Here is a 14,552-nt window from a genome sequence, read left to right on the forward strand (position 1 = left end):
GTGTTTGAACTGGGCCAACATGGAGTTTTTCTAGTTGATGCTCATGTGAATTACAAGCGAGAGGGCAGATGAAAGGAGTCTTTCCAACACTGAATGCGGGTGGAATTTGTTTGGTATGATTTCTGTTTTTATTGATCTTTATGTGGAAGCAAAGGTAGTAACTCCAGGTGTTCATGAAAGTGAAAACTTTGCAGAATGGCTGTCTTAATACAGTGAAACCTGTGAGAACCAGAAGTCGATGGAACGGCCTTGCTCTCTGGGGTCTTGCAGGTGCTCTGCCTTTGACAGGGTCAGTCTTAACCACTTCTCTTTCACACGTTTTAGTGGAGAACATTTGCGTTTTCCTTCTCTGACATGTTTCTGCCTTCACACAGGTTCTGGCTTTCATAGGTTTTACTATAGCTGGCTAAAAAAAAAGTTGACAACTATTTTATGTAGGAAAGACTCTAGTAAAGCTTATCATTTGTGGTGAATCTCATATGGTTCTTTGCACGAGTGTCATGTACAGTATATAAACTTGCAATAATAATGTTCAAAGAATATTTCACTCAAATAGAACAGATATTTCTTTGCTAGGTAAAACTGTTTAATGATAAACCTTTTTGTCACTCTTAAGACTATGTTACATCAAAGCTGTTTAAGATGGCAGGTCATTGCTTAGGCTTTGGCGGCCAGCTCATATAAATGGACTGCTTTGTGGAACAGATTATTGGCAAAGTTAATTAATTACTTTGTTTTAATGAGCTTGTTGAATTTAAGGTTTATTTTAATAAACTTGAATTTTTATAGAGCTTTTGGGTTTACAGAAAAATTTTGCAGAAGGTACAGAGTTCCCACACGTCCCCCATCCCCTTGCACACTTTCTCCTATTATTAACGTCTTGCATTCCTGTGGTACATTTGTTACAATTGATAATATTGACACATTATTAAGTGAAGTCCATAGTTTACATAAGGGTTCACAGTTTGTGTTGTGCAGTCCCTATGGGTGTGCCCACCGTTACAGTATCACACACAAGTTTCACGGCGCTGACAATGCTCTGGACTTCAGCTTTCATCCCTCTGCCCTCCTGCTGACCCCCTGGCAACCACTCATCTTTTTACGGTCTCTGTGGTTTTGCTTTTTCCCAGAATGTTATATGGTTGGAATCATACAGTATGTAATTTCTCCAAACTGGCTTGTTTCACTTAGTACGTGTTGGAGTTTCCTCTATGTCTTTTTGTATCTTGGTAGCTCATTTGTTTTTATTGCAGAATAATACTCCATTGTTCATCCATTCACCCATCAAAGGCCATCTTGGTTGCTTCCAATTTTTTGACAATTAAGAATAAAACTGCTGTAAACATTTGAGGGCAAGTTTTTATGTGAACTTACATTTTCACCTCACTTGGGGAAAAATCGAGGTACATTTTTGATAAATGGAATCTACATATAATAATGTGTGATGGTAGACTGCAACTTTGCCATCAGTTTTTTTATTTTTTGAAATAGTAAATGATCTAATTTGGACTTAATACAGATAATGATTTAATGTTGATTAAACTAGTAGTTGTAAACATGCATGAGAATCTAAGACACCGAGGAAAGGAATTGTATAGTGGTTATTTCTTAAATAAACCATAGTTTTATTTAAAGTAAAAAAAGAAAAGTTTAACTATAATGTGGTCTGAAATTTGAAGTTTTGCTTTTTTCTTGAGCCTTAGTTAGTAATACCATTGCCGGTTCATATGCATGCTGTTTATAAATAAAATGAATGGAATAGTTTTTCAGTTTTAAGTAATAAGCCCTGTAGAGAGTTTCAAGAAAGGCACCTACTTGGGATAATTTGCTTGCTTATGGGAATTTGCAAGGAAACACACTTAGAAGGATTTGATAGCTAATATGTTTATTTTAGAAGCTGGGCCTACAATGTAATGGCTTTGACTGTTTTTATTGATCCCAAAATGGTTGCTTGGCCTGGGTCAGGCAGAGGTAAAGATCACCTACTTTTATGTGGTGTTCGCCTTTGGCACGCAGAGGATCCTCTGTGCTGTGGCCGATGGGGAAATGATTAGTTTCTCGTTCCCTGTGTGCCTGTGCCGCTAACTGTGGGTGTTTAGATGTTCGGTGTGCTTGTTAAGTGGATTACTGTGGTCTTTGGATTGTTTGGAGTCAACTATTTGATTGTGGTTTATAGTAAATCTAACTGTCTATATTTCAGTGAGAATGTGGTTGCTATCTTCAGACAGAGAACTTAGAGCATATTTTTAGTTTGGTTTATTTTTGGCACAAAGTTAACAGTGCTTTTGTGGTTGATTTTTTTTTTTTTCCTCCTAAGTTCTGTGCTGCCTTTGTGTGTGGCCTAATGACTGTAATGAATGAATTTATAGAAACACAGCAGATTAAAGCTGTCTGCCTAATAAAAGGCGTCAGAGTCGCTTACTTAATAAATAAGGCGTATCTGATTTCAGAAGAAATGATTCCTGTAGTTACTGCCTTTGCGAATTACCTCTCACAGCACAAATGGCTCTCAGAGCCCTGCCTTTGGGTTCCTAGGATAGTCGTTAGCCTGCTGTTACAAATAAAGGTTGTGTATGAGGGAGCTTCTGTGGGTCTACCTGTTTAGGCAGTCATAGGCTGGGGAATATTTTATCAGTTGATGGTCAGGGGAGGGAGGGTCGCATTGCACTCAGCATAGTTTATGCTTATTTTCTGGAAACTTAACAGGCAAAGACAGCTCCGTTGTTCTGTCTGTCCGGTCAGACGTGAGGCCTCTGAATTTTGGTGTGTTTCCTATGTGATGCCTTGTTAGACAACTCCCGGAGTCCTACCAAAGGAGCTAGTGTGTGTTTTTAAGTGCTGTGCAAGTCTGACATTTGAATATATTGGGAATATAAAGCCTTCTTGAAGCCCGTCATTCACTGTGGTAGGTTTATGTAACGTATTTCTTGAGAAACTTACTTTACTATAAAATTCACTGCCACTGAGTCAATTATGACTCATAGTGACCCTATAGGACAGAGTAGAACTGCCTCATAGGGTTTCCAAGGCCATAAATCTTTACAGAAGCAGACTGCCACATCTTTCTCTTGCAGAGCATACCCTCTGGCCTTTTGGTTAGCAGTCGAGCACTTTAACCACTGTGCCACCAGAACTCCTATTAGTTTGCAATAGTAATGTTTAAAATTTTTTTTCAGGTTTTGAATAAACCTAAAAATTATTTCAAAAGAGCATCCACGAAGTTCTGTTACTTAATAGGTGGAATTATTATAATAGGAAACACATGCCTGTACATCTTAGTTTTCTTTTCACTTTTTTTGTTGTCCTCGAATGAGGTTAAAAACCCCAGTAGTACAGTTTGTTTGTTGAAACTGGACCGAATACACCATCTTCGTTGTTCTCTTCCTTTTTTTTTCCTTAACATTACTCAGAGTATGAAGGGTAAATGTCTAAAAACAATCAAAAGCTTTTTTTGATACATCTAAGAAAAAAAGTGTCTTCATAAAAGCATAGAAAGTTAGACATCATTTAGATGTAATTTGGTATATGCTTAGAGTACTTCTTATAAATAGCAGAATATATTTTATTGGCCTCAGCGCTTCTGTGAGATGACATAATAGATCCCTGACATTTGCCGAGGCTGTATCCTGAGTCCTCTGCAGAATTCATAAGCATTCTGAGGCTGCCAGCTGAGTTGGAGATGCTGGCCTGCCGACTAGAATTGTTCACTACCTCGGTGACTTGCATTCCGGCTTAGCTAGACGGAGTACATCAAATTCATGCTGTACCTCTTGTAAACATCTGCATGCTGTGACGTGGGGAACTCTTAACAAATTGTCAGAAACCAAGCCTTAAATCTGTAAATGGCAATGGGTCCATTTATATTTGGCACCGTGGTTAAGAGCTTGACTGCTGACCAAAAGGTCGGAGTTAAAATCCACCAGCCGCTCCTTGAAAATGTTTCTATGGGGCAGTTCAGCTCCATCCTATAGGTTCACTGTGAGTTGGAATCGACTCAACGGCACTGGGTTTGGTTTTTGATTTTGGTGGAAAACTGGCAGCTGGTAGGCCAGAAAATGTCCAAATTAAAATTAATGTTTTGTCATCCAAAGGATAACTTGTTTGTTCCTCTGCACTGCTGGGAAGCCAAGTTCAGATTCTGTTAAGTCTGATAAAGCCCAAGTTGGTATTAGCTTTGCAAGCGTGAGAATGACAGAATCCCTACTCCTTTTTCATAGAGACCTAAGGTAATATTATTTGTTTTGATTTTGACTTTTGATGTAGTAATTGAGCAAGTAAAAGGAGGAAAAACCAAAAAACCAAAACCCATTGCTGTCGAGTTGATTATGGCTCATAGCAACCCTGTAGGACAAAGTAGAACTGCCCCCTAGGGTTTTCCCAAGGCTGTAATCTTTATGGAAGCAGAGTGCCACATCTTTATCCTGCAGAGCGACTGGTGAGTTTGAATGGCACACCTTTCAGTTAGCAGCCGAGTGCTTAACCACTGAGCCACTAGGGCTCCTTAGAAGGAGGAAGTAAACCAAAAAAGATGTAGTTCAGTTAGATTAGCAGTTTTCAGTTTTCATCTCTAAGTGTCTCAATGATCTGTTCATTTAACACTGGCTTGGCTTTACTTTTTTTTTTTTTTTTTAAAGTAGCAGCTTTATTGAGATATAATTCACATACCATACAATTTAAGTTTTACAGTATAAAGTGTAAAATTCAGTGATCTGTAGTATATGCAGAGTTGTGTAATCATCATCACAGTGCATTTTGCAACATTTTCATCACCCCTGAAAGATAATCCTGGGCCTTTTAGCAGCCACCCCTTACCCATTTCCTCCCAACACCCCCCCCCCGCCACGCCACAACCACGTATCTACTTTCTGTCTCAGTAGATTTGCCTATTATAGTCATTTCTTATAAAGGGAATCATGTGATATGTGGTCTTCTGTGGCTGGCCTCTTTTCACTTAGCATCATGTTTTCAGGGTTCATCCATGCTGTAGAGTGTCAGTGCTTCAGTCCTTTTTGTTGCTGAGTAATACTCCGTTGTGTAGATGTACCACATTTTATGTACTCATTCATCTGTTGATGAACGTTTGAATTGTTTATAACGTTGCTGTGAATATTCACGTGCAGTTGTTCGTGTGGACAAACCTTTTCATCTCTCTTGGGTATACACCTAGGACTGGAATTTCTTGGTCATAACGGTAACCATATCTAACCTTTTGAGTAACTGCCAGACTGTTTTCCAGAGTGACTGCACCGTTTTACGTTCCTGCCAGCAGTACATGAGGGTTCCAGTTTCTCCACAGCCTTGGCAATACTTGTTATTGTTCTTTTTTTTTTTCTTTTTTAATGATAGCTGTCCTAGTGGGTATGAAGGGGTATCTCATTGAGGCTTTGATTTGCATTTTCTTAATGACTAGTGACGAACATCTTTTCATATGCTTTTTGGCTATTTATATATATATTTTTGGAGAAATGTGTATTCAAATTCTTTGCCCATTTTTAAAATTGTCTTTTTATTGTTGGGTTGTAAACGTTTATGTATTCTGGATCCAAGTCCTGTACCAGTCAGAGATACGATTTGCATATATTTTCTCCTGTTTGTTTTTTTCTTTTGATAGTGTCCTTTGATGCACAAAAGTTTTTAATTTTAATGAAGCCCAGTTTATCTGTTTTTCCTTTTGTTGATTGTCCTTTTGGTGTCATTGACAAGGTCACGAAGATTTACCTACATCTTGCTGCTCTAAAGAGTGTGATCTTTGTAGACTGGAGAGTGGTGGGATTATTGGCAGAAGCGGAGCAGTTGTTTAATGTAAACTGATTTTATTAACAGCTGAAAACTGATTTGTTTCAATATATGGGCACTGCACGATGGCACTGGGTTTTTTTGGGTTTGGGCACATCCTAAAATTGGTAACGCTTTTCTCTTTACCTTGGCTTCCTGGAACCCATGGCCTTACTTCCTTCCCACTTTAGTAATTATACGGATCTGAAATAACTGCATTTTATATAGAAACCTCAACTCTGGTTTTATTTTCTTACCGTTATTTTCCTTTTTATGTCCATGTCTCCATTTTGTACTTTGATACTACATAAGTCTTTGTAAGCTACCTCAGAGACTTTTTGGAGCAAGGCAGATTATTAGTAAATATAGTGTATGAATAACTGAAAGTTGGTGGGCATGTGTATTAGCAGAATGCTGGCAGGACGGCACTGGGCTTGGGGTGGGGATGCCTCAAGTGAGGGGCCATTAACATGATGAAATTTAAATACACAACGAGGGCCTGTGTTATTGAGGGTACTTAATTCTTCATCTCCATCCTTCCTTTAGTACAGATAATTGAGGAATATTTTTTATTCATTCCTGAGTTATTATTTTTTCTTTTTTTCACTGCATTGCTGCAGTGCAGTTTTAATAGACATGGAAAAGATAAAAGACTCTTTAACATTGGAGACGTGCCAGGTGGTCAGAACAGCTCCAGACTTCTGGGAGTAGTACCTGCAGGTTGGACAGCCACTGCAGCGGGGCTGTGTGTGCAGTGTGACGGAGGTTGAGGAAGCACGGTCCTGCCTGACGCCCCACTCGCAGTTCAGCATTTCAAGCTCATTTCGGCTCTCCTTTCCCAACTCACTTTTATGATTTTTAAGACAAGCTCCTTCATTACTGTCGAGAATGTATTTATGGATTTCTTTCTGCCTTTAACTAACCTGAGGCTGATTTTTCACCTGGAACACAACCAATGGAGAGCCTTAAAGAGCTGACTGCCTGTTTTTTCAGATGGAGCGCTTTATGTGTAGTCATTGCTGCTGTGTACCTTCACTTGGGAAACCCTGGTGGTGTAGTGGTTAAGTGCTACAGCTGCTAACCGAAGGGTAGGCAGTTCGAATCCTCCAGGTGCTCCTTGGAAACTCTACGGGGCAGTTCTACTCTGTCCTTATAGGGTCGCTATGAGTCGGAATCAACTCGACGGCACTGGGTTTGTTTTTTTTGGTTTTTACCTTCACTTCAAAACTACACTCGGGGAATATATAGCTATCTCAATGAAATCACCAGGAAAATTCTCTGCTTTCTTATTTCGAAATGTTGTTGGATTCTCCCCCTCCTGTCATTCTGCCTTTTAACCATAGATTCTACAGTGTTTATTTGCTAATCAGAGCAAATGTTGGGTGATAAAGTGAGTTTAGTGGCCATTACTTTTGGTCTTTTAATTTTTTTTTTCTGTTTCTACTGCTTTAACAATAGTATAGGAATGTGTCTGAAAAAAATATTAAATGATCACACTGGGATTATATTAGGTAATAGCAACAGGACTTTTTTTTTTTTTAATCACTTATTTTAGTTTGCCCACTGTTATGGACTGAATTGTGTCCCTCCAGAGTATGTGTTGTAAATCCTAACCTCTGTGCCTGTGTTTATAATCCCATTTGGGAATGGGTTGTCTTTGTTATGTTAATGAGATAGCATTAGTGCAGGGAGTGTCTTGAGTCAATCTCTTCTGAGATATAAAAGAGATTAAACAAGCAAGTAAGCAGAGATGGGAGAAGATTGATGCCAAAAGCCACGTGGAGATTTCCCAGGAACCAGGAAACAAGCTGAAGAGACACCAACCTTTCCCTAGAGTCGACAGAGAGACAAAGCCTTCCCCTGGAGCTGGTGTCCTGGATTTAGACTTCTAGCCTCCTGAACTGTGAGAAGATGAATTTCCGTTTTGTTAAAGCCACCCACGTCTGGTATTTCTGTTATAGCGGCACTAGATAACTAAGACACCCACGTTTATAATTGGTTGTTAGTTCTGGTTTATTACATAATCATCTTAGATAGAAAGTGCCATATTATTCTCTAACATGTAATATTTTAATTCTCGTAGCTCTTTTATCTTTTAAGATGTCCTGAAAACTATTTTTTGAGCTTCCACAGAACTTCTTTATAGTGATTACTATGTTCATTACTTTAAATGTTTTTGTTTTTTTAACAACCAAGCATTATTGCAAATGACAAGTAAAACTCTGTTTCGTTGGTATATTTTGAGAACCTTGCAAATTTTGATCTTAAAATTTATATTGTCAAAGTTTGCCCTTTGGACTATGTCTTTTATAAATGTACATTTAGAGCTGTCAAATAGAATGTCTGTTTTAGGCTCTTCTTGTTGTGTGCCGTCAAGTCGGTTCTGACTATATAGGTCAGAGTAAAACTGCCTCATGGGGTTTCTAAGGCTGTCGTCTTTACGGAAGCAGACTGCCACATCTTTCTGCTGCAGAGCGGTGTTCCAACCACTGACCTTTTGGTTCGCAGCCGAGCGCTTAACCACTGTTGCACAAGGACTCCTTTTTAGGTTTTTATTGGGGTGCTTTTAAAGATATGTCTGTATCCTTATTTATGTCAAAATAGCACATTATTCTAAAGTGTACCATAGAATCAGACAAAGCCATAAGCTAAAATTCAAATTATTTTCTAATATGCAACATAATAGATTTCTCTCTCTACTTACATGGAAGATGGGACCTAGTAATAATTGGAAGTGACCAGAAGGAGAGACAGAGTGCCCATAGCAGAGCCACTGTGTTTGCCTTGGCACCTGCCGATTTCTCCGCCTAGAGTCCAGCCGCCTTCCCTACTCCACCTGACTGTTGTCAGTGCTCCTGACACTTCTTATTACAGCTCTTCTACCTGTTTCATCTGGCTGGGTGGGAACCCTTTCTTTAATTTTTATATTTCAAATTTTAGCATTAAGTTAGTGTTTAATATGCCGTGAATGAATGAATACAGCTAATTATAGTAGGATTAACATTTATTGAATGGTTGTACTGTTCGAGGCAGCGTGCTAGGTGCCTTACCAGCATTGTCTCACCTACTCTTCATGACTATCTTTGAGTTAGATACTAGTTGTAGACAGCATCTTATAGATGAGAAAACAGGCTTAAAGAAGTTGAGTAACTTGCCCAAAGTCACACAGCAAGTCAGTAGGAGAAGTAGGATTTCAGCATTGGTGTTTCTGATTTTAGAACCTCAAGTGTTTTGATGTTTTACTGTGCTGTTTTGCATTTGCAAAATAAATTTAGGTGAATTAATCTAGAACAGCACTGTCCCAGCTGAACTTTCTCTTACTATTATAAGTGTTTTCTGCTTTGTCCAATGTTGTAGCCACTAACTGTTGAGTACAGTCGGGTACTTGAAATGTGGATAGTCCAACTGAGGAACTGAATTTTACTAAATTTTAATTAATTTACATTTAAATAGTCTTATGTGGCTAGTGATTGCCTTATTGGACAGCACAGATCTGGACAAATAAGAACTTTTCAGGGTAAAAATTATGCGTGTATTTAAATTTCTGGTAAGAATGAACTGTCAGGTCAGTTTAACATTTTTTTTTCTAAATAATTTGTATTGTGCTTCAAGTGAAAGTTTACAAAATCAAGTCAGTCTGTCACACATAAGCTTATACATACCTTACTATATACTCCCATTTACTCTCCCCCTAATGAGTCAGCCCGCTCCCTCCCTCCAGTCTCTTATTTCGTGACTGTTTTGCCAGTTTCTAACCCTCTCTACCCTCCTATCCCCCCTCCAGACAGGAGATGCCATCACAGTCTCAAGTGTCCACCTGATACAAGTAGCTCACTCTTCATCAGCATCTCTCTCCAACCCATTGTCCAGTCCCTTCCCAGTTTAACATTTTTGATGGTGCTTCCGTTCTTAATTGTGGTTATGTATTTGTCTCACCCCCTTCCGCCTTCCCACTGCTGTCTTCTAAGATCCTTGATCAAGGAATTGTACGTGTTTTTATATCCTAGAGCGTCAAACACAGTGCCTTACACATGGATGGCACTTCATAAAGTAAAATGACCGTATAAATATTAATATTTAAAGTATTATTTGGTTAAATAATTTGCTTTTCATTTCTTAACAGAATGAAAAGGATATTGCAAATGATTGCTTTTACAGAGACTCATGGAAAGCTTATGGTCTGGCACTCTCTCCAGCCAGAGAGAAAATGGGACTTTCCCAAGGCCATACAGCTTAATGAGAAAACCAGGACTAGCATAGCAGAACACACAAGGACATTTGGGAATTCTCATCCACGATCATGAGGTACATTTGAAAGGAATTGGAGTTACCGTGCCTGGAGAAGTGAGGAGGCCGTGATAGCTGTGTTTTTAACTCTTCTCAGAACCATAAAATGGAAGAGAGATTAAACTTGTTCCATATGATTTCGGGTAGTGAAACTAGCACTGCCGGTCACAGAGTTAAAAGGAAACCGTTTTCAGCTTGATGGATGAGCTTCATCTTCGGTCGGAGCTGTCCAGAGAAATAACGGGCAACTTCAGGAGGTAATGAATGCCCGTCTCTGGAGGAGTTCACAATGGATGTTTACTTATTGCAGAAGGATTTCAGGTTTTATCAGTGGTAGCTCTAGAATGGTTATTTCTCAGCTGCTAGATACCAGACGAATGAAGCATATTTTTACCAGCTTCTGTTTTCTCCGCCAATGGATTGTGACTTTTTTCTGTGTTCTTTGTCCTAATGGAGTCCATGGTAGGTAATTTATATAGTTTACTGGCCTGACTGTTTAAAGCAGTATGTTAATTTATCATCAGTTCCATGTCTGAATTGGTGAGGGTGGCTTTTACTTCCTCCTTAGAAGTTTAAATTTGTGGGAAGAGAAGGACATACGAAAAACACCATAAATAAGCCTGTTGTGGGGCTAAGGGACATAAATTAGTACCATCCTCTTGATAAGGTCCCTCATTATTATGTGTTGTTTCATAAACTACGCTACCTGACATAAGAAATAAAAAATGTTCCTGTTAATCAAATGTTAACATCAGTTGAGTCCATCATATAATGCAAATCTTTTCAGTCTTCATTTGGTCAGTGTATACCCCTGTACATTTATCAAACTGCTAAAAAACCTGTTCAGAATCCCCATGGTTTCCCGTTACCCCTTTGGTTCTGGAAAAAATATTATACATTCCTAGAAACTGAATAAGTATTAATGAAGAACATTGAATTTATTTGGGATGTAATTTTTTTTTCCTGATATAAATGTTGCATGAGCCAAGGAATTTTAGGGTTTAAGAGATAAGAATATTGAAAGTTTTAAAGATTTCAAATGACAGAATATACTAGAGTCCATCACTACCATTTACACGTACATGTGGACCACATTTTTTATTTATGATCTTACTTATTAAGAGATTTATTTGAAAGCTTTTGGTTCATCTTTTCAAAAAGCGATTCATGTCTGAGGCAAGGGCAAAATTCTGTGGCCTCACGGATCAGAGCAGAACGATCTGAGCCCCGCGTGCAAGTAGTGAAGTGGGAGAAAGTGACAGGTTCAGCTGCAAGTGCTGAGGGAAAGTCCTCGCCCGAAGCCAGAGTGAGCTGCTGAAGAGCCGCACAGCTGCTCGTTGCTCGAAGCGGTTGACGTTTTGGTGTCAGGCTCGAGTTAGGCAAACGAAGCCCAGCAGGTTTGGATTCCAGGTGACCAAGCAATGCGCAAGGGGGTCTGGATCGGGGGACGGGCACAAGTCCTAGCCTGCATGGGCAGTGTAGAATGGGCCTAGAACCTGGGGAAGTAGAACTGAGGGGTTTGGGAGTCAGGCCCTGTTGACCGAGATGGGGCGAGACTAGACAGTAGTGGTTTTTATATCAGTTCTTTTGAGCTAACTACTGTATTCTCTGGCTTAAGGTAAAGGTTTTGCTGTCTTATCCAAGCCCTTGGGTACGCTTCAGTAATTGCCTTGCAGCAGTTTGGTGCATAAACCGTGTTAAACAGTGTTATGGTCCTGCTTTGCTAACAACTGAAATTTGGGGTGAGGGAAAAGGACAGACAAGTTTACCTTTTAAGAGGGTGCAGACAAAGGGATTAGCTTGATTACCCTTCTGTATCCATGTCAAGCTCTTTAGGAATTTGAAGAGTGCACATAATAGCTGTTTTCGTCCTTTGGACTGTTTTCTTAATACATCGGAACAGAATCTCATGCCTTTTGCTCTAAATTTGGGTTTGGTTATAAGGCACTTCTGGGACTATCTGAGTGGCTTGGACTATATGCAAGAGGCTTTAGTGCTGCAATACCAAAAGCACCTTATTTTAAGTTTGTCTAAATGGTAAAGTGGACCCTAAAGGCAACATGAGAAGGAGCCCCCAGTACTTAGGTGGTCAGACTTATTTGATTCTTGATTATCTGCATTAATGGTAAAGGGAAATTAGTAATTCATTGTGTGGTATAGGGTGAAAATATATCGTATTTAAAAGCATGGAACATGAATCACAAATGGTATCCTGAATATATTATAATGGAAAGAGTTTTAAATACTAAATTCAGGGTTTAAAGAGACTTTATCAAATAATGTAAATATAGATGTCATAAAACATTTAATAAATACTTATCAAACTTATTATATGGTAGTTATTTGAAATTGGTTCTCCTACCTGAGACTGTGTATGGCTCAGCTGTGTCCAGCTTTCAAGTGGGAAAAAGCCGTTTAACAGTTTTTCCGTTTCCTGAGCTCACCAGGGTTGTGGGCCGGTGGGTTGGCTGCTGACCGATCTCTGCCCAGAGAAGTAGAGGTGCACGTGGTTTCCGATGTTGTCATTCTCCACGCTTGAAAGCCTTTTTCATTCCCCTGCTTGCAGTCATTTTAAGAAGTGAGCAGTTTGGAGTAAGGTGTGACTAGATGGAGTATACCTTTGTAATCAGCTAGTCTGCGACCCTGAGCTGGGCTTTGAACCGCTTTGCTCAGGTTTGAACCCCTGCTAGGATTTGCATTTCTAGCAAGTTCCCTGCTGAGAATTCGCGTTTCCACCCCAGATACACTGAATCAGAGTCTGCATTTTAACAAAATCTGTAGGCGATTCTTAAGTATAACTTCCTGGGAACTTTTTACAGAGGTAAATTCTCAGCAGGGAACTTGTTAGAAATCAAATTCTTAGCAGGGGTTCGAACTGGAACAAACTGGTACTAAGGTCTGCTCCTGAATGTGGATTTTGTTTGAGCAGATTTTCAGTCTTCTATGGGAATTCCAGAACACTTAATTGTGCTGAAAAGGAAACTGTATAGATCAAGAGGCAGTTGTTGGGACAGAACAAGGGGATACTTCGTGCTTTAAAGTCAGGAAAGCTGTGCGTCAGGGTTGTATCCTCTCACCACACCTATTCAGTCTGTATGCTGAGCAGATAATCTGAGAAGCTGGACTATATGAAGAACAGGGCATCAGGATTGGAGGAAGACTCGTTAACAACCTGATTGTGCAGATTACACAACCTTGCTTGCTGAAAGTGATGAGGACTTGAAGCACTTACTGATAAAGATCAAACACCACAGCCTTCAGTATGGATTACACGTCACCATAAAGAAAACGAAAATCCTCACAACTGGACCAGTAAGCAACATCAGGATAAATGGAGAAGAGATTGAAGTCGTCAAGGATTTCGTTTTACTTGGATCCACAATCAACACCCATGGAAGCGGCAGTCAGGAAATCAAACGACGCATTGCATTGGGCAAATCTGCTGCAAAAGACCTCTTTAAAGCATTGAAAAGCAAAGGTGTCACCCTGAAGACTAGAGTGTGCCTGACCCAAGCCATGGTATTTTCAGTTGCATCATGTGCGTGCAAAAGCTGGACAGTGAATAAGGAAAACTGAAGAATTGACGTCTTTGAATTGTGATATTGGTAAAGACTATTGAATATACCATGGACTGCCAAAAGAATGAACAAATCTGTCTTGGAAGAAGTATAACCAGAATGCTCCTTAGAAGCAAGAATGGCAAGACTGCATCTTACATACTTTGGACATGTTGTCAGGAGGGATCAGTTCCTGGAGAAGGACATCATGCTTGATAAAGTACAGAGTCAAGCGGAAAAGAGGAAGACCTTCAATGAAGTGGATTGAAACAGTGACTGCAACAATGGTCTCAAGCGTAACAACAAATGCGAGCATGGTGTAGGACCAGGCAGTGTTTCATTCTGTTGTGCATAGGGTTGCTATGAGTTGGAACCAACTCAGCGGCACCTAACAAGAACAACATCAACAGCAACGTGGAAGGTAGTCAGAGATGAACGTTTAATTGGACATATACACATGTAAACGCACCCAGTGACCTTCAGCTCCTCCTTGGTCAGCCCCTCCAGATGGAGAGCACCTTAAGATCCAGCTGGGGAGTGTTGAATAAGAATAGAGCCTGTATTTTAGTAAGCACATTTTTGTAGCAAAAAAGGTAGGCTTAAATTGATATTTATTTGCTTACAACATTTGAGGCTTGGGAAGGACGGGGTCAGCTGTCAGACTGATTGCTAGGGCCTCAGTCAGGGGTGGATTACCCAATAAACAAGGTAAGCATAGGTTTACTTGTGCTTAGTTACTGTTACTAATTTGTAGTGAATAATTTCACATGGGCTTTACCATACCGCATCAAAGTGAAACCCATGTGAAATTGTTCACTACAGATTAGTAAGTAAGCACAAGTAAGCCTGTGCTTACCTTACATGGTTAAGAATAGTCACCATGTATGACAAAGCAGCTGCTCAGAGATTAATAGGGAAGCCCATGTTTAGGCT

The 14,552-nt window shown here is 39.7% G+C and overlaps 1 protein-coding gene across 2 annotated transcripts in view; it reads left to right on the forward strand.

The window, feature by feature from the left end:
• The window catches only part of LOC100669970 (ubiquitin-conjugating enzyme E2 E2), a 351,147-nt gene that overhangs the window by 16,214 nt on the left and 320,381 nt on the right, over positions 1-14,552 (forward strand). The gene's annotated exons all lie outside the window — the stretch shown is intronic.

Source organism: Loxodonta africana, chromosome 27 (genome assembly GCF_030014295.1).
Source record: "Loxodonta africana isolate mLoxAfr1 chromosome 27, mLoxAfr1.hap2, whole genome shotgun sequence".
Taxonomy (NCBI): Eukaryota; Metazoa; Chordata; class Mammalia; order Proboscidea; family Elephantidae; genus Loxodonta; species Loxodonta africana.